This window comes from Brachyhypopomus gauderio, chromosome 20 (assembly GCF_052324685.1).
Source record: "Brachyhypopomus gauderio isolate BG-103 chromosome 20, BGAUD_0.2, whole genome shotgun sequence".
Taxonomy (NCBI): Eukaryota; Metazoa; Chordata; class Actinopteri; order Gymnotiformes; family Hypopomidae; genus Brachyhypopomus; species Brachyhypopomus gauderio.
This window is the reverse complement of record NC_135230.1, coordinates 6,567,918-6,589,103: the sequence shown is the minus strand read 5'-3', so window position 1 is coordinate 6,589,103 and position 21,186 is coordinate 6,567,918. Positions and strand designations below refer to the sequence as shown.

The 21,186-nt window shown below is 40.8% G+C and overlaps 1 protein-coding gene across 4 annotated transcripts in view; it reads left to right on the top strand.

Annotated features, from left to right (window-relative positions):
* Window positions 1-16,132: 16,132 nt before the first annotated feature.
* Window positions 16,133-21,186, top strand: part of LOC143484360 (interferon-induced protein 44-like) — a 35,521-nt gene continuing 30,467 nt past the window's right edge. For all 4 annotated transcript variants that reach the window (XM_076983056.1, XM_076983057.1, XM_076983055.1 and 1 more), the window contains exon 1: window positions 16,133-16,201. The gene's annotated coding sequence lies outside the window, so the exon portion shown is untranslated. The remainder of the gene's footprint in view (window positions 16,202-21,186) is intronic.

Below are 21,186 nucleotides of genomic sequence, written 5' to 3'. Positions count from 1 at the left end.
TTCATATGCGTTGTGATAGCATTGTGGAAATTAATCTTAGTTAGGAAATTAATTGCTTAGTTAATCTCAGATGTTTTGTGCAGTCCAAATAATCATACACATTTGTGGGAAGAGCCTTTGTTTTTTATTTAATTTTGGTACTCACAGCTGTACATTGTGAAGAATCCAATTTTAGCAAGGCAAAAAAGAAGAAAGATAAATGGTCTGATATTTAGTTGTCTTTGTGACGTCGGGTGCAGTGCGAAGGATGAGACACAAATCCCGGCTTGGTCACAGACGTCACATTTATTGCGACACAAAATAGCGCAGTATGCGCACGTTTAAAGACGTAACGTAGACAACGTTCACAGAGAACATTCAGACTCAGACAACGACGAGCACAGGACACTGTGCGAGCGCACATTAAATAGACAAACCACATTAGCCCCGCGTGATTACGAGACGATGCACAGGTGAGACAGATATTCACAAGACATAACCGCACCCACAGACATCCACAGACGCAGACGAGTACACGTGGGCCACGTAAACACACGCCCAAAAGGGAGGGGCCGGGGTCCTCACCGTGACAGTCTTTTACTGGCATGGCTCTGCAGATTTCAATCAGTGATTGTAATATGAGTTTTCATATTTGTAAGAAATAAAAATGCATTGAACTTTCAAAATATTGTTTTTTTTTACTCCAACAGGATCAGAACTTGCAAACATAGAAACAATAAAATATATATATATATATATATATATATATATATATATATATATATATATATATATATACATGCTTGTCGTTAGCGCTAGCATGTTATTAGTACGAGTTTGTCGCTAGCATTAAGTTTAATTAGGTTAGCATTAAGACAGATGAAAGTCGATTGTGTAATGATGCACATTACCTCAGACGACAAAGATGCAAAATGTGCTTGCTGTGAAAACGCGGTTTCCATTGAGTCATATGCGGCTTCATGCAACTTTAGTAATTGCTTTGAGTAGATTCAAAGAAATAAAGCAAACAAAATAAGTTGTGTCTATAAGAAATAAATATATTATTGTGAGAAGTTCATTCATTTGAGTTAAAGAAACACTATGCATTCATATTTGGAAATAAAACATAATTGCTGTGTCATATTAGCATATTCTCTTTATGTAAAACCAACAGCACCTCAAAACCCTTTTTTTGAGTATAAAGGATCCTGCAGCAAGAAGTGAAAATCTCTACTAAACAATTTCTTTCACTAACTTTTGCTGAGGAATGCTAAAGTCACGAGCACATGAAGCACCACTACCCATAAAATTGAGGAACTAATCTTATCTGGACTTTCCACAGCTGCAACCCCAACAGCCTCTTCCCCTCTGACCTCCATCAATACTCATCTCCAAGAAGGCAAAATTTTAGATTCTTAGAACTTTTATCCCAAAACAGACACTGGATAATAATATAGCCTAAAGTAAGTCTAGAGACACCAAACTTGCCATCATTCAAGCCAGTGGAAGGACTCCTATCATCAATGGAGGAGTTAAGGCTCTCTGGTCTTATTCAAGTGATGTTTCCCTACCAGCATATGATTAAGAACTCTGGACTGAAGTTGACACCTAGGTTAAGTCCTGTGTCTATACCATTTGAACATTAAGTGATCTGTAGTTCATATAAATGCACCACTTAGGACCCCGCATATGTTCGTCATTAATGGGTCCAGCCCAAGCACCATTCGGTATATAATAATTTATATCTCCCATGCATTGTTGTGGATCATATGTTCATATGCATGTGCTGTGTTCGTTTAGATTTATACTTGATCATATATTAATGTGTGTGTTGTGTGTATTCAGATGTAGGCATAACCTTATTATCAATGTGTGATATGTTGTCTTAAGATCTAGGCATATTCAGGTATTAAGTGTGCTGTGTTATTTCAAATGTATACATATCCATGTACTTCAGTGTATTACTTCAAGATTCATATCTGTCTATGCATTAGGTTCCATGTATCATCTAATGGCGCATTTCCATACGGGCCTGCTTGGCGCGGTACGGATCGATTCGCGATGGTTTGTGAGTGTTTCCATTAGTACCAGGTACCAGTTTGCCGGTACCTTCAGGTACTTTTTTCGTACCTACTCGCTCAAGGTTCTAACTGTTCCAAAGCGGTACAGTTCTGTGACGTGGAGGAACAGCATGACACTGATTGGCCAGGGAGTGTCGTCACAGGTTGCGTCACATGATGCGTCACAGGAGAGCGACTCCTCCGCTCCTTTTCTTGTGTCGTGCGTCTCGCAATCTGCAACCTTCCCTTGCTCTCTTCATTTGCACGTTTCCGGAAAAAAAGCCATAATTCGAGCACAGGGTACACGAGTCCTTCCATCGCCATCTCGTCCATTGTTGTACGGTGTTGTGGTCGCATACAAATGATGTCACGACACTACAACCCGCGCGCCAACAGCGACTCCACCCACATTGTGGTGGTCCATCATTGTAATGGAAATACAACGCGACTGTACCGCTCCGTTGCAAATCGATCCGTATCGAACCGTACCGCGCCAAGCAGGCCCGTGTGAAAATGCGCCATAAAAGTAGGGGAGACAAATCACCTTGCTAATACAGCTAGCTAAACAATGGCTGACAGGGGTGGTGTGGGGTGGGTTGTAACAAGTTTAAAAAGTGTTACAACCATCACCTTACATACAACTAAGAAAACGTTCTTGAGTTTTAATAACTTTACAGAATGGCTAGGCAGTGGAAAAGAAAAACTGACAGAGGTGTGACTATTTTTTTTAAAAAAGCATGTGATGAGGTCACAAAGAAGGGCAAGTCAGCCAGATCAGTTGTGAAGGCACATGGTATCTGCCATGTAACACACACACACACACACATTGACATTATTTATTATCTGACCTACATGTTCTACCTACAGGTACATTGTATTAGAGTGTTCATTCAGCATATATATTGTTAAATAAGTTTGTTCTAGGACACTAATTTACACACACACACACACACATTCCCCCCCGCTCAACAACTTACGTTTGCCACCCCCGCCGCCCCGGACCTCAGGTCACAGCTATCTGCCAAAATTGGACCGCGGAAAAATATAGTTGAATACCCCTGCTTTACACCGTCCATTTACTCTTGGATGCGTGTCCTAAAACATGGTGGCCACCACCCAGCATGCAATACGTTGTGACGTAGATTCCCATATTCTATTACGTTTCACTATTTTTGTGAAGCCAACACTTGAGCAAACGTATAAAGCATCAATATAATTAATCTCTTTCAGTAAAGGTGTGGTTTCATATGAAATACGAAATCAAATATACGAAATATGAAATCATTAGGATGAGAGCCGACATTGTTTGATATGAGATATGAGATATGTGGATAAAATGCTATAATTAAGTATGTTTAGAGACAAATTTATGAAAACTTAAACAGAAAAAAGGTTTCTTTCTATATTATTATTTCCCTTAGCCAATTCCCCAAGAACCGAGGAGATCACAAGGAGCCAACAGGAATTATAGTGAAAGACCTGCAACCTCTATCCATTGTACAAGGGCTTTCAGGATTTTGTCATAAAACTCCACGTCTGGAGAGCCGTGACTGGTGGAAATGCATAGCCCCCCTCCACTTTTCTTACCAGAGCTCTGTGTTCTGTCCTGCTGATATGCTAGCTCTATAGCAGTGTCCGAGATGAATGGATTCAAGATCATCTCTGTGATCAGCAGAATGCTACAGTCACTGATGATCTTGTCCATTGCCATCCACAGTTTCCACTCCTCCAGTTTATTTGCCAGTGACCTTGTATTTGCTATGAAAATGCTTGGAAGCGGTGGTTTGTTTGGCTGCTTCCTAAAGCTGCGTTAACACGCCACTATGCTAATGTTAGCATAGCCCTTAGCGCGCTGCTCGCCTGCGTAAACAAGCAGCTGCTCGCTCATCCGGATGGCGTCTGTACTATAGCCGGAGACTTCAATCAGGCCCAACTAAAGTCTGTGCTCCCGAAGTTCATCCATGTGAAGTGTGCAACCAGAGGGGAAAATACGCTGGACCATGGTTATTCAAACATTAAACATGCGTACAGAGTTACCACCCTCCCCCACCTTGCAGGATCTGACCACCTCTGCCTGTCACTCGCCACCACCTACACCCCCCTGCTGAGACAGACAAAGCCACACCGGAAAACTATCCAGACCTGGCCCGAGGGAGCCCTCACACAGCTGTAGGACTGCTTCTCCAGCACGGAAGGGGATCTATTCTTCAGCTACAATCTGCAAGAGTACACAGACACCATACTCTCTTATATAAAGAACTGCATTGACACTGTCACCATCTACAAAAAGGTCAGGGTGTTTCCTAACCAGAAACCCTGGATGAACAGTGAAGTCCAGTCCCTCTTAAAAAGCCAAAACACTGCCTTTAAATCGGGGGACAGGGCCCGGTATAGCGCAGCCAGAGCTGACCTGAGAAGAGGCATCAGAGAGGCCAAGATGGCATACAAAAGAAAGATAGAGGACCACTTCGCTGGAAACGACCATAGAATGATGTGGCAGGGCATAAACCACATCACTAACTACAGATGCAGGAAACCGGACAAGGCTGGTACTGACGCCTCGATGGCAGAGGAGCTGAACCGCTTCTTTGCCCGCTTCGACACAGTTGGACCAGAAACAACAACAACACATTCACCACTCGCAAGTAGCACTAATGTGTTATCACTCTAGGAACATGAAGTGAGACGAGTGCTGAAGGCGGTGAATCCCAGGAAGGCGGCTGGCCCCGACGGAGTACCTGGAAAGGTGCTAAAAGCGTGTGCTGACCAACTGGCGGGGGTCTTCACCTGCATATTTAACATGTCCCTGTCACAAGCCATCATTCCACCTTGCCTCAAGTCCTCCATCATAATACCTGTCACAAAGAAGTCTGTGGTTGAGAGCACAAATGACTACAGGCCTGTTGCACTTACATGAAGTCATGAAGTGCTTTGGAAGACTGGTCTCTAAACACCTGAAAGTCTGTCTACCTCCCAACCTGGACCCCCATCAGTTCACCTATAAGGCAAACCGCTCCACAGAGGATGCCATAAACATTACACTCCACACCGCGCTGAGTCACCTGGAGCATAGGTGGTGCTACGTGAGAATGCTCTTCCTGGACTTCAGCTCAGTATTCAACCACATCATCCTGAAGATTCTGGTCCAGAAACTCACGGCTCTGGGTATATCCACCCCCATCTGCCAGTGGATACAGAATTTTCTCACAGACCGCCCACAGTCTGTGAAATTAGGCCCCCACCTCTCCTCCACCATCACACTCAGCACTGGCTCCCCCCAAGGCTGTGTACTGAGCCCTCTCCTGTTCACCCTATACACCTACGACTGCTCCCCGACCCATCTTTCAAACACAATCAAACATAAAGTTTGCAGATGACACCACCGTAGTCGGGCTCATCTCAGGGGGAGATGAGTTAGATTACAGGGATGAGATAGACCGGCTGTCCAGGTGGTGCTCTGCCAACAACCTGCCACTGAACCTTCAAAAAACCAAAGAACTAATCCTGGACTTCAGGAAAGGCAGGACTGACCCAGCCCCGCTTCTCATAAACGGAGTCTGCGTGGAAAGGGTCAGCTCCATCAGGTTCCTGGGTGTGCAGATCACTGACAGCCTCTCCTGGTCTGCAAACACAACAACGGTGGTGAAGAAAGCCCAGCAGCGACTCCACTTCCTGAGAGTTCTAAAGAGGAACAAGATGGAGGAGAAACTGTTGGTGCTCTTTTACAGCTCCATCATCGAGAGCATCCTCGTTTATTGCATCACAGCATGGTATGGAGGGTGCTCAGCAGCAGATAAAAAAGCGCTGCAGAGGGTGATCAACACAGCCCAGGGGATCACTGGTTGCTCCCTGCCCAGCCTGGAGGACATTGCCACCTCTCGCTACCTCAGAAGGGCGATCAGCATCACCAAGGACTCATCCCACCCCAGCAATCACCTGTTTAACCTGTTACCCTCAGGCAGACGGTACAGGTTGCACAAAACTCGCACAAGTAGGCTCAGGGACAGCTTTTACTCTAGAGCCATCACTGCACTAAATTCAACATGTAAATAACGGCAATATGTAAATTGCCAATCCATGTGCAATACAACCCATGTAAAATTCTTTACCCACGTGCAATATATGTAACATAACACTGTAAATAGCTTGTGCAACATATCACGTAAGCATTCCACTGAACCAGTTGTATATTTGGATCGTTTTATGTCATTGAGTGTATTTATTGTCTGTATTGTGTGTATTTATTGTCCCAACAAGCTCAATGCCCAATTGTCATGTTTCTGGGCATTGAGATGGAAGATGGCCTGACCTGGAGTAGAAACACCAGAGAGATGCAAAAGAAGGCACAGCAAAGACTGTACTTTCTGAAAATTCTTGGGTAGATCCATCTTCCCTAAAATCTACTCTGTGCCTTCTATCACAGCTCAATAGAGAGCGTACTCAGGTACGGACTGTGTGTGTGGTACAGCAGCTGCACATCACTAGAAAGGAAAGCGCTCCAAAGGGTCATCGGGGCAGTGGAGAAAACAATTGGCTGTACAGTTGGCTGTCCTGGACATTGTCTCTTCCAAATATTACCATCAGGCAGGAGATACACGGCCATGAAAACCAGGACAAACCCCATTAAAAACTGTTTTTATCCCAAGCCATTGTGACCTTAAACTCACAATAATACTGCTGCAATTAACTTTCAGGACAATTCAGTGTAATTTAGTCATTGTTCATTTGTCTCATTACTCACTGTTCAATGTTTACCCATATGCATCTTTTTGTATATAGTCATTTTTTTCAATTCTGTGTATCTATAGATATATCTTTTATTTATTCTTAAACACCTCTGAGTCTAAGGCACAGCAATTTTGTTGTTCTTGTAAAAGTGACAAAAACAATAAAGATTTATCTTATCTTTGTGAAGACCCTTGACCCAAGGTATACAACCCCTGGCAAAAAGTATGGAATCACCAGTCTGGGATGAGCACTCATTCAGACATTTTATTCTGTAGAACAAACTTTCTGTTCTAGTTTCTACAGAAGATCGCCCTTCTGAGGTAGTGCTACTTGTTGGCTTTCAGAAACACTAAAAGAAAAAAGAAAAAACATTGTGGAAACAAAGTAAATGTTACTGTAGCATTCCCCGTCGAAGAACAAAGTACTCCTCGAGAATACCAGGGATTATGCGTGTCGAGGGTCAGGTACAGAGTACGGGGTTCACCAGATCAAGGACACAGGATACCTCCATTGCGTTAATTAGTGTTCAATTTATTAATAACCAAAGTGAAAGTAAAAAGAGAAAAATCCAAGCATAAAACAATTGGACAAGCTCTAATGTCAACTAGACATGAATCAACAATTCTACAGCTCATAACCTTACTGGACTATTTTCAGTCAGCAGGTCACTTCACATTCTCTTACTGTGTTCTTCCTTTCTAGCCTACACTACCCTTAAATACCCTGAGCCCTGCCCTGGGCTAAACCAACATACTGGGTAGGTATCGTACTGAGGAATAATACAGTTCATTATTTATATCATACACTGCAGCGTTCAGTCTTAATGATTTGTTCAAATGGCCATTGTCAATCTCTTTTACCGGTAAGTATATTTAATGTCCAGTTCTCTTTTTTATCCTGGGTGTCCTTCTGCAGCTCCCCCTACCCTTACATGGTCATGGGCCCTTCTGACCTGTGTAAGGGCTGGAGCTGTTCCACCCCAAGCTCTTTGGTAGGTGTACTTAGTAAGTCCAGTCTCTAAGATGGCATATAGTGTGGGGCAGATCTCTGACCTAATCACAGTTACTTTTATTGAGCAAGCACAGGGAAAACATTATCCTCAATTCTGAGGAAAAAAGTATGGAATCACTCAAATTGGAGGTAGAAAATAAGGACACACCCAGTCAATTTCCTTTCCCTAAATGGACACCTGCCTCAGATTAGATCTGCTCGTTAGTCTGCAGGTAAAAACACCTGCAGTCATGGAGGGCTGCTGGATGAAGTGGAGTGGCAAGAACCACGACTCCAACAAGAGAAATGTCTCTTGAAACAAAAGAGAGGACTGTGAAACTTCTTGAAGAAGGTAACTCTTCACACATGGTTGCTAAAGATGTGGGCTGTTCACAGTCAGCTGTATCCAAGATATGGACCAAATATGAACAGCATAGAGTGGTTGTTAAAGCGTACTGGTAGACCAAGAAAGACCTCAAAGCGTCAAGACAAAGAACTTAAGGCCATTTGTCGTGAAAACCGAAAAAGTACAACTAAACAGATGAAGCAGAAATTGGAGGAAGCTAGAGCCAATGTATGTGACCGAACCATAAGAAATAGCCTAAAGGCAATGGGATTTCAATAGAAGAAAAATAAAAGAAAACCATCACTGACCCCTAAACAGAAAAGAACATGACTGCAATGGGCTTAGGAGAGGCAATCATGGACTGTGTATGACTGGATGAAAGTTATCTTCAGTGATGAGTCAAGAATCTGCATTGGACAAGGTGATGATGCTGGAACTTTTTTTTGGTGCCGTTCCAGTGAGATTTATAAAGAAGACTTCCTAAAGAAAACAACCAAATTTCTACAGTCCTTGACGATATGGGTCAGTGTTGGTCTGGAGGTAGGGAACTGGTCTTGTGACCGGAGGGTCATGGGTTCGATTCCCAGACTTGAGGCCATGACTGAGGTGTCCTTGAGCAAGGCACATAACCCCAACTGCTCCCCAGGCTGCCCACCGCTCTGGCCACATGTGCACCACAGCCCCCTAGTAATCACTAGTGTGTGTGTGTTAGTGGGGAACCGTCAGGGCCCTCTACGCCCTCTCAGACGGCCTAAAATATCCTTAAAACATAAATATATATAATATAATTTATCCAATTTTATTTTATCTACTTACAGTTTGACAATCGACATCTAAACAATTACAGAAATATAAGCAAATAAATTATTCACCCGTGTCTGTTCAATCTGTGTTGGAAGGTGAGGGGTTAAGTTAAGTGGAAGCCTGTGAGCCTGTGTCTCCCCCTATCAGGACTGTGATGCCCGCTGTTCGTTTACAGAGGGCCAGGCAGTTATAATTCAGTGCAATAGCAGTTTAAAATGACAGTAAAATTAACCAATCATATCTTCCCTCTTAGTGGGCGGGCTTAACTGTGTGATAATTTCTGCCCGCTGTAGCGACGCTAGCTGTCGTTAGCATACCACCACTAGCTAGTTTCGATTCATTCCTTTGATGCCCTCGTGCGCATTGTTTACATATTCCGCTTCCGAGGAACACGGAGCTGTGAACCTTATTTTGTTGGAACTTTATTTTGCTTAAGAAGTTATCTAGTACATATGTTATTGTTTATTGCGTTTTTAAAGCAAGAAACTAATTTTTTTAACTAAGAAGAAACAAATTTTTTTTTTTGGGGGGGGGGGGGGGGGGGAGCGGGCCCAGGTATAATGGTCACGGTTCGCTACTGGTGTGTGTTCTAACTGCACAGATGATTAAAAGACGGAGGACAAATTTTGATTAAAGTGAAAAATCGCAATTGACAAAATATGGCACATTTACATTATATGGGGCTGCATGTCCAAAAAAGGCACTGTGGAGATGATTCTTCTATCAATGCTCAAGGTTACATTGACATTTTGGACAGTTTTCTCATCCCTTCAATTGAACAGATGTTTGGAGATGATGAAATAATTTTAATAATAATGACTATAAATGAGCACTTAAAGATGCAAGCTTATGTACTCTAAGCATGTGCTTTCCCCAGACAACACATAGCTGACAACATTTGTTCCCAACTCACAAGCATTGTGGAAAAATGGGGCATAAAGAACAGGATTGTGGCAGTGATCACAGATAATGGGGCCAACATTATTGCAGCTGTGCGCAATGCAGGTTTAGCACAATTAACTACAATTAAGTTTTGCTTACACCTTAAATTTGGTCGTAAAAGACTCACTCAAAGCTGTCCTGGACTTGACTGAAATCCAAAGGAATACAAGAGCAATTGTTTGTTTCTTTCACCATAACAGCACTGCTACATCCAAGCTCAAAGAAATTCAAAAAAGCAGCAGAAATTTCCTGAGCAAAAACAGCTTCAATCAGTCGAGGCGAGATGGAACTTTTTTTTTTTACTATTTTACATGTGGGAAAGACTCTCAGAGCAACTGTCCTTTATTTACTTTCTTAATTTAATTTTCACTTATTGTTTTAGTTTAAAGCTAGAAGTGTGCACTGAAGAGAAGAAATTCCTCATTCTTTGTATTTTCTTGTATTGTTCGACTTGGGGGGGAGGGGAGAACAAGTTTTACAAGTGTTTACAGTATTTGTTGTGGTATGTTAGTTTTGTTGTATTGTGGTTTGTCAGCCCTATACCTCAGGAGATTTTGTTTTAAGTTGTGTTGAGTTATATTTTTTACAACAGAATTGCATTGAAAGGAAGAACAATACTTATTTTTTATTGTTTTTCCTAAGAACAATTCTATTTGAAGAAAGAAAGATTTAGAAAAGATATCTAGTGAAGGGAGAATTTTATATTTGTATTGTGGTTTCTCCTTTTCTACCTCGTGTCATTTACCTAATATTAAAGCAAACTTTGTTTTGTTACTGTTCCATTGTTTCTAAACAAATGTTGATTGTGATAAAGTATTTTGTTGTCACATACAATGTTTGGTGAATTTCTATCCTAGGTCATTTGGACCCAGATAACAAAATGATATTGATGGTAATTCAATATTGAATCAGTCATAATCATTGAATCACCATTGATTTCTGATGTTTCAGTGATTCAACACTGAAACGACATTCAATAAATGTTGAATACACAACCAAGGTAAACACAAAATCAACTCTTTCAATCAAAAGTTAAACGCAGTAAAATTGATTACAAATTTATTTTTAGCTGATTTAATGTTGATTCATGTATGGAGCCCGGGAGGGGACATGGGTAAAAAAATAAATAAAAATTTAACGAGGGAACGTTTTACCATTCGAGCGCACGTTTTCTGTAATTCGTGCTCACGATTTATTAATTTGTTCACACGATTAACAATTCGTGCGCACATTTTATTTTAATCGTGCGCACGTTTTTATTAAACTCGTGGTCACAATTTATTAATTCGTTCACACGATTAACAATTCCTTCTCACGTTTTCATTCATTCCTGTGCAAACACTACTGGCTTAAGTGTATACATACCAATACCGATGCAGATACCGACGACGATATGCTAACATAGAGGAAGTTATTTACTTTGTTGACCAGCTTCAAGGTTCTGGAAGACTTGATGGGTTGATGAGTTTAATTAAAACGTGTGCACGCTTTATTTTAATCGTGCGCATGTTTTAATTAAACTCATCAACAATCGTGTGAACGAATTAATAAATTGTGAGCACGAATGACAGAAAACGTGCGCTCGAATGGTAAAACGTTCCCTCGTTTAATTACATTTTTTTTTAACCCATGTCCCCTCCTGGGCTCCGTATTCAAGCCATAAAACAAATTAATATATAAAAATACCCTCTCCTCCACAAAATAAAACTCAAAACACAATAGAGTTACATTGCTTTATTTTACTAACCAAACCAAATTTATATAACGTAACAAAACACATGAACGTTGATGTGGTGTGGTCCAGAATTTCAGGTGAAACCACCACCTGGGTTACAAAAGAAAAATATCTATTAGTGTCCGTGCTCGGGGACGCCTCCAGGCTGTTCAAAATGCAGCAGCAAGGTTGCTCACCAAGTCTGGGAGACGTTCTCATACCTAAGCACTGTTATTTGCGCTTCACTGGCTGCCGGTGGAACAGAGACTTCATTTTAAGATTCTTTTACTGGCTTTTAAATTCTTAAGGGGTAAGGCACCATGCTACCTTAATGACCTCCTTCACTGCTATGCACCTCGGAGGGTACTAAGGTCTTCTGAAGCCAACCTCATGATTGTTCCACGCACCCGGCTTAAAACACGTGGTGATCGGGCCTTCGAGGTCATAGCACCCAAACTCTGGAACTCACTCCCTTTGGCTCTGAGGTCAGCTGAATCTGTGGAATCTTTTAAAAAACAACTTAAGACGCACCTTTTTAAGCAGGCATTTAATTCACTGGTATAGTATTATGCTATTTTTGTACATCCTGTTCATGCACTCTGTATAATTTTATTTACCTTTCTTATCTATGTACTTTTAATTTATTTTCTCCAGTGTAAAGCACTTTGTGACTCTGTTCTGTGAAAAGTGCTATATAAATAAACTTAACTTACTTACTAAAATATAGTCAAGTAAATATATATACACTGTAACGTTTCGCTCCGTCCCCTTTGTGGGTATCCTGCCTTCGTTCCCTCCTTAGTGCGTTCCCTCCTTAGTTGAATTGTTATGATTTGTCACGCCCCATTTTGTTAATCCCTGCCCAATGTTATACCTATCAGCTGTTTTAAGTTATTTGGGTTTTGAGTAGTTTGTAATATAGTCCGTGTAAGTTCATGCTTTCCTTGTGGGTTTATTTTGTTAGGTTGGTTCATGTCGTCAGTGTCTGTTATCTCGTTCTTCTGTCTCCTTGTTATTCCAGTTTCTAGGGCTTCCATGATCAGTCTTATTTTGAGTTGTCAAGATTTGTTTGAGCTTCTAGTTTGTATCTCTGTGTCATCCTTGTTTATTCAGGTTGTTTGTTGAGTTTCTTACGTTGGTATAAGTAAATGCTTTTCTAGTCTGGTCTGCTGTTTACTTGTCCTCTGTATGTACTGTGTCTTTTTTGGTTTAGTTGTAATGTGTCTTCAGTCTCGCCTGTGTTGTCTGGTTGTTTTCTCTATCAGTGTTGCCAACTCCTCAGTAAGGAAAGTAGCTATTGGTTGTCCTAAAAGTTGCTAGAAGTCGCTAAATGACATCATCACCTAATTTGCATAATACATGTTTTTTAAGCTGTAAAGGAATAACGTTGGGAGCGAAAAAGTGATTAAAAAACACCTTAAATATGTTAGAACTACAAATGAACATCTGTTGCCTTTGAAATAGGCAGTCACTTCTCAAAAGAACTACATGACTTTAATGCTTTGTATAAATAATTTTTATGTAAATTACATAAATAGTTTTTTTTGCTGTGTTGTTAAATGTTAGTATAAGAGTAGCAGTTAGCACAAACTGCTACTTTATGTTCAACCCTCCTCCTTTATCCTAGGTTTTTTTTGTTTTGTTTTGTTTTCTTAAGTTAAATTAAGCTGCAAACCACTTAAGGTGGAGCTCAGCTGCCTTTGACTCAAAAAAAGGTAACCAAGGTATGGTTTTGGACTTTTGATGTATCCATCAAATGGCTCGCTGAGTACATCAATATTTGCCAGTGGAATCAGCACCCTGCTACTTACAGACTTTATCACACTAACCAGGCTGTCAATAAGTTTAAGAGGATCTACCTGCTCTCCCTCAAAAGCCTTGATGGCCAACTGTACCTCACTCAGCACTGACTTCAAAAAAGTCAGATACAAGATGTTTTGAGCATCACTGTACATGGAGTGTAAAACCTCAGCCATGTAGCAGTGTTCACTGGACTTGGTGAATGCAAAATGCAGTTTAAGAGCATCCCACTGGTCCAAAATGCGTGCAACCGCTGGTTCAATGGAGAGCCAACGTGTGGCACATACCTTGGTTAATTGTTAAGGGTTTCTGCCCCAAGTTGATGGTCTCATATATGACCTTGTAGGCCTCCCTGGGCTTTGGAGACACTGAAAACCAGTTATAAGTCTCCTGTACCAAGTTCTCCACATTACGAGGGATGGTTCCATTGGAAGCATGACTTACAGCAACCTGCAGAGAGTGACACACAACAAATAAGAATCAGATCTTTGAGGCCATATTCCTCCTTCAGCACTTTGTGGACCCCATTATTAATCCCTGTCATAACGGAGGCATTGTCAGTCCCTATCCCCAGAAGTTTCTCTTTTTTAAGGCAACATTTCTCCAGGAAAGCCACAACAGCTGTCTATAGATCTTGCATCTCCTCCTTCCAACTCAGCAAGCCCCAGAAATGTTGACACAATTGTGTGTTTGGTGTCACTAAAGTACCTTATCACAACCCCCAGGTACTTAGAAACATTTACATCTGTGGACTCATCAAGGAGGACACTGAAACTCTGGCCGCACACATCTGTGACCAACCTTTTTAGAACGTATAGTGCCAGAACACCATCAATCATTTCTATGCACTTTGTTCTGTGCATTTTGAAGTGAGTAGCAGCAGTGGAGTCTGAGAAAGCAGCTTTACATGCTTCCCCAATGTGATCACATGCCAGCACGGAGCAGTTGTCAGCAATAGCTAATGCCATGGTGGCTTCAGCTTTTTTTGCAGAGTCATTTTTTTTACTCATAAACAGCAGGTTGCTTTGGGTAGAACAGTTATAAGGCTTTGCCTTTTGGTTATGTTATTGAGTTGTCATGTGTTTTTTTTTATATCACAAAGTTTGGCATAGAAATCAACCTTACAATACAGGCAGTATGGTCTTGTATCATCTCCAATACACGGCTTCAACCAGCCTTTAAATTCAGGATTTGATTCCCACTCTTTCCTGTATTTTTGAGAATAGACTTTAGAGTGAGACATGATGAGCAAGTTAGCTAGATGTTTCGCTTTCACAGAGACGCACACACTGTGGAGAGTTAGCTAAATGTTTAAGCTAGATGTTTCACTTTCACAGAGATGCACACACTGTGGACGAGTCAAGTGATGGGCTACGTGGTGAATGAGGTGAAGAATGACTGAGACTGTGTGAGTTAAATGCAGTGATTTCTTTTCGTGTCTCACTGAAGACTAAAGCATTTATATTTACATCCCGCTCTGTAAATACAGGGCGGGGCGTGAGGGGCAGCTTTGGGCATGCGCAGTTCATTTGCAGTGTAGACGTGGAGCGTTGAGGGTCTGAGTGTGAGACTGCACTGAGTGTTGTGGGGTGGGGTTCACGGCAGCACCCGCCTCAGAGGACAGCAACTGAAGAGCGTGTGTGTTCAGAGTCTCCAAAAGTCAAAGATTTCCATAAACCAGTGATTCAGTTTGGCATAACACTGTACATATTAGACACCACCCTGATTTCCAGAGGGCCAACATTTCTGTATTAATTGTATAAGTTAATAAATCAATTTTTTGATGATATTCTAATTTACTGATATGCACCTGTAAATTCTATTTTAGCTATTTACCCTGCAAATGAGACACTAGATAACTACAATCCAGTGCTATAAGATGGAAAGATCAATCTAATACGATCGGTATCAGACGATCTCACCTAATACGTCTCACCTGTGGATCGTCTCGTAATCATGCGGGGATCATGTGGTTTGTCTATTTAATGTGCGCTCGCGCAGTGTCCTGTGCTCGTCGTTGTCTATAGTCTGCACGTTGTGTGCTTTGTGTCTGTTCATCGTGCGCTGATTGCGCAATATTGTAACGTGAATAAGGTGACTGAGTGAACCACCGGACTCGTGTCTCGTCCGTCTCTCCGGCGCCACCGTCACAGCCTAAACAACTATTACCTACATGTCTTGGCGCGTGCTCCTCGGTTCTGTGGAAAATTCCGGAATGTAAAGGGGAGGGGGAAAGGGAAGATGTTGATGTAACTGGTCCACACACCAGCATTTATGTTTCATGTTATTAGTACTATTTATTGTACCATTAAAACATGAATAAATGTACCTTTGATATTGAGTCAAAATAATGAGAATATCTCGAAATAATCACATAGAAATTCACTTCATAATCAAAACAATTTTTATAAATATATATTTAATTTTATTTATATTAACAATTAACAAAACTGATTCAGTATTCCTGTGCTTTCTGGGTAGTCATTTGTTTTACCATAGTTCATAGTATTTTGAGCTTCCAGCTACCTAAATGCATTGATATTGTGAAATATTTGGTTTGTTTACCACACCAAACCATTCACTGTATGGTCTGACTTATTGCTCCAAAATGATAAAGTTGATGTATGCACATCAGTATGAATTGGTTAGTTAAATCCAGAGTGAAAGCCATTGTAGCCTATTAGTCTGTCTCTCCATTATTGAAAGTGAAAGTAAATACTACACCCAGTGAAAGAGTTGCACTCAGTTTTAAAAGGTTCAGTGTATGTATCTCACTGTCCCTGTTGCACATCAGAGCCGGACTACGAACCTTCAGTTAGATTTCTCTCAATACAGAAAGTAAGTAAAAAATAGTTTAATTTATATTCATTAAGCCTCTATTTCAAATATGTTTAGAATACCTTAGCATCTGCTTTCAAATTCACAATAATGTAAATATGGACATTTGTAAAGTGGGAGTTGGCAAACGAAATAATTATAGAACCTTTGTAAAACATTTTGGAGAACTTAAAACTTTAAGGCATGCACGATAAGGCATGCAAGCTATTAATTCCTCAATAATAGTGTGTGTAATCATCTGTTACATTTCATAAGGGAAGGCGAGACGCAAATGCAAGAAAAGGAGGATTTAATTAAATGAAGCACAATGACAACAAATAAACTGAGGACAAGGGAGACAATTGCTAAGAAAGTCGTCAGTGAACTAAACACGAAGGGCAAGACACTAATCAAAACCAGTACAATCTCTGTTACTTTTTGCTGTAGCTATCGAACCCTTCTATATCGCTTTGAAATCATCACACACCTTTACTGGAATTCTTCGTTCTGGTGTTGAACTAAAGATATCACTATATGCTGACGACCTTTTATTATATGTGACTGATCCATTACATTTTGTTCCGCCTATTCTGTCAATTCTAGATAGATTTGCCTCATTTTTTGGTTATAAAGTAAATCTTCAAAAATGTGTGCTTTCCAGTTAACTTGCTCGCACTGTCACTGAATTACTCAGACATTCCATTTAAACTCTCGTACTTTGTTTATACTTTTGGGTGTTAACATATCTCGTACTCATATGCAGGGGCATTGCCTGGGTATGTAAAGATCCGGGGCTCAGCCCAATTAATTATATATATATATATATATTTTTTTTTAAATACGTACCCTGATATATAATGTTTAACACTATAATATGGAGTTATAATTTTTTTGTTCAACAGACTTAAAATTTAACAAAGGGTGCACAAATTCTGCAGAATGACAGTTGATAGTGAGCTTTTACTAAAGGACATGGACCAGGTATATTCCATCAGTAAATCCATTCCTCAATAAAGTATGCAAAACAGTATGTCGTATGCTGTGCTGTGTAAACTCAATAAAGGATTGTTTATTAGCTGATCAGTTGGCTCCAGTGGAAAACACAATTTTAGGGCAGTTACCAGGGTTAAGAAACTGCTTTAAACTACCATCATAAAGTATTGTACTAAATTCTGGCTATCCACAACGTCCACCTTCTAGCTAACTAGTTAACTGCTAGTTAACTAAATGGATTTTCATTCATTATAGCTTACAGTCCTACAATCCTAAATTATTAAACACAATTTGAAACTGAAATAGTTATTAGCTTATCAGGTACATCAGGGCATGTTGAACATACTAACTATAACTATAACTAGCTTTATAAGTTTTTTTTCTCTCAAACTTTCACTACCTAAGCTATCTAGGTTAACTAGCTAGATAGGTTAACTAACTAGGTTAGCTAACTAATTCCGAAGCTGAGTAGTGACAAGCTGCATTTTATTAAGCACCAGTGTTGCGAATAACGCCGTTAAAAATAGGTAACGTTAGGTAACGGCGTCATTTTGTCAGTAACGGGATAATATAATTAGTACCTTTTCCTCTCGTTACAACGCCGTTTACGTTACTGGTCATTAAAAGCGGTGCATTACTATATATTGATATACTAACAGTAATCAGAGCGGACCGCTGCCCAGGCTAGTGAGGAGTAACAGATCTCGATAGGTCACAGTTCTCGGTGTAACACCTGTTTAACTTAACAAGTCAGTAAGCGATTGGCTAAGGCAGCGTTATGATAGCCAATCAGAGCCAGTGTTTTTACACGCACGCTGAAGCACGCCAGTGACACGACACAAACGGAGAAAAGACCGAAATGGCGCCAGGTGCAAGCCGAAGAAAAATTAGCATTTTCAAGGCGATATAAACATTATTTAAGAAAATACTTGAAGTTCCTGAATGTCTACCAGACTGGGTATTTGATTTATTTAAGAATAGAGGTTTTATTGTTAAGTTTACTTCTGTTGTGAACAAACCAGTTGTCTCAGGTTGAGAGAATTTAATTAAATTTGATAGATGTAAATATATAGTGTAACTGTTTACTTTTACTTTTTTTTTTTTTACAAAGATTTGGAATTTTAAAGGATTTTAACCTGCACTGGTCTGTTGATGTACAATAAATATCAAAAGTTAAACACCTTTCTGATCTACTCATTTCAATTGACTGTGAAAACACAGTCAGTTTTTTTTTAAAACAGTTTAAAATAAATCCTTATTCATTGGCATATAACATTTTTTTAACTGTAACGCAAATTGTTATTTTCCCTGGTAACGAGTTACTTTTATTATAGAGTAATTCAGTTACTAACTCAGTTACTTTTTTGAACAAGTAGTGAGTAACTATAATAATTACTTTTCTAAAGTAACGTTCCCAACACTGTTAAGCACACAGTGGGTTTGATCGGTGTGTTTTGATTCGGAGACGTGTGTTTTTAACCAGCTATCAGATAGCTCTACAAACAATGTCATCACAGTTTACATAGTTAACTACCGTTACCTTTCTTCTTGAAAAAAACGCCGTATATCCATTTTCTTTCACCGTCAGCTACTGTTGGGAATTTTCTTCTCTGGACCCAGACGGGCCCCAACACCGCCCCGATGAACCGACTGGTTTTTGACTGAGTGGTCCAAGCAAAGTCTTGACAACAAAAGTTCTTTTAAAATGATTTATATAGAATATTAATGAATGCAATATAATAGAAGTATTCGTGGTACAAACTCTTCAGTGCACTGGTGCTAGTTGCCTAGGAATCTACCTAACCCAAGTGGATCTCAGCAGTGTCCAAGCGAAAAGCCTCTCGTGCTGGGCGATGTCCTTTCTTTCATACTCTCTGTCCATAAGTTTCGATTTGTTAAGTTTCGATAACTCCCCAATCCTGGCTGCTCTCCATGGAAAATCACCTGCTCCTCTTCTCCCAGCCTGTGTGCCTGGTTATCTAAAAACTGCTTGCTACACATCCTGCACTGAATAGGCCCCTTCTGTTCTCCTCAAGGCCACTGAGGCCTCCTTACTCCTGCTTTCCCACAGTCTTCCTGAAAAACACTAAATTGACACATCAAGTTATTAGCCTTTAATTTTCTTTTTTCCAACATTCCCCCTTTTAGACCAAAACATTGGTCTAACTCTAGTCTAATACTAAAATCTATCTAGCCCAGTGCACTTATTAAAAGAAAGACAATCATAAAAATCCCTAAATGTGTATACATTCATAGTGTGACTATGTCAGTTAGTACAACATCTATGTGTTCTTTTATGTGATTTGTGGGTTCTGGATCACTCCCCAGTCGTGGGCCGAGACCTTTCAGACTATTCGGAGATGCCCCCCTTCATCTCCCACGGTCTCGTGACTTGACGTTGTCCCCGAGACCCAGGTCCCGCCTGGTGGGAGATCACCTCGACCCGTTCTATTAATGTGCCCATGTGTCATGCATATTACTTTTAAACTAGTGAATCAGCTTTCATGTGCTGTTGGTTGTGCTCTAATGTGTGGTGCGTCTTCATTCTTCATCAGTCGCAGACGCTGCCAATACCTACAAAGCAAGCATAATTAATCAAAAACAACAAGTTTTTCACACAGAATCGTCTTCTTCAGATGATATGTCATCATCATCCTCCGCCATCAGTGGCATAGTGTATGGTGGTGGGTTCTTTGCGTCCCCCTTCTCAATCGCGGCTGTGATCAACCTTTGGGTGAGAGATCTGATACATGGTATACAACAACATCCACAAATAACAACAATTGCAATAAACACTGCTACTGACATAAACAAGGACATAATTAGTGCCTTCCATTTCCCAAACACCTTCGTGAACCACTCCTCCATGGGGTTACTGATACCTGAGGCCTCCTGCATCTCCTTAGATAAAGCCTTCAGTCCGTCCAGAGCTCTGGTCACCGACCCGTCCGGTGCGGTGTTATTGGGAATGAAGGTACAACAGTTGTCGCCAAACATGAAACATACACCCCCTTTTTCCGCCAGGAGCATATCTAGAGCCATTCTGTTTTGTACGGCCATCAGTGAGGTAGCTCTCAGTTGTTCGCTCAGCCCCTCTATTGCGTCTCTCGTTAGGTTGGTTAATCTCAGCACATTGTAATGGACAAAGTTGATCCTATCTACATTCTTGTTCGGTGTTACTGGAAACAAGGCTGATATAATTGGAATGTTCTCAAAGCCCGTAGCTATTTGATCAACTAGCTTGTATTCATTGGGAACCCCCCGAGGCACTCCTATGGAGTCAATGTATGTTGGTGACCCTATGGACAAATCAAAGGCATCACGCTTCTTTCTCCCTTGGGCTATAGCAGGCTGCGGTGTGATTTCCCTCAGCCCTATCATTGTTATTGGTGTGATTAGTCTAACCATAGCACAGATTGCTTTAGCTCTTCCTGGTATTAATGCCAACAGAGTGTGTCCTCCGCAGTACCACCAGATCCCTGCCCGGGCTACTCTCCCTATCCCCGGGACCTTCGTTGTGGCGTTACACCAGTCAGGTTCTATTTCTCCCACACTCATGATTGCGTCTTTCTCTGTCAAGTTAAAACATTGGTACTGTCCTTTAAGTTTTACTGGCACGAAAGGAGCGTTACCTCCTTCCAAATTTTTGACATATGGAAAAATACTGTCCAGGCTGGAACAATTTGAGGTCGTAATACTTTTCACCTTAGTTAAATTCAACATACACTGATATCCTACTGGATCTGTTTCAGGATTCAGTGGGGCTGGTGAGGTCATTAACGCGGGTCGGGCCGCTGCACAGGCCACACAACCTTCTAACCCATTTTCTCTACTGTTTTGTTCTAGCCATGACAACCACAAATTCGAGCCGCTGTAACTGGTTGCTAATTCTATTAACTGCTGGGACGATAATTTAGTGAAATCTGTGGTTAGAGTGAACTTGTCTGCTGAATCCTCCACCTCTTTTATTTTTGCCTCAGGTTTTGCTGGGCTGAGTGGCTTGGGTTTGGCTA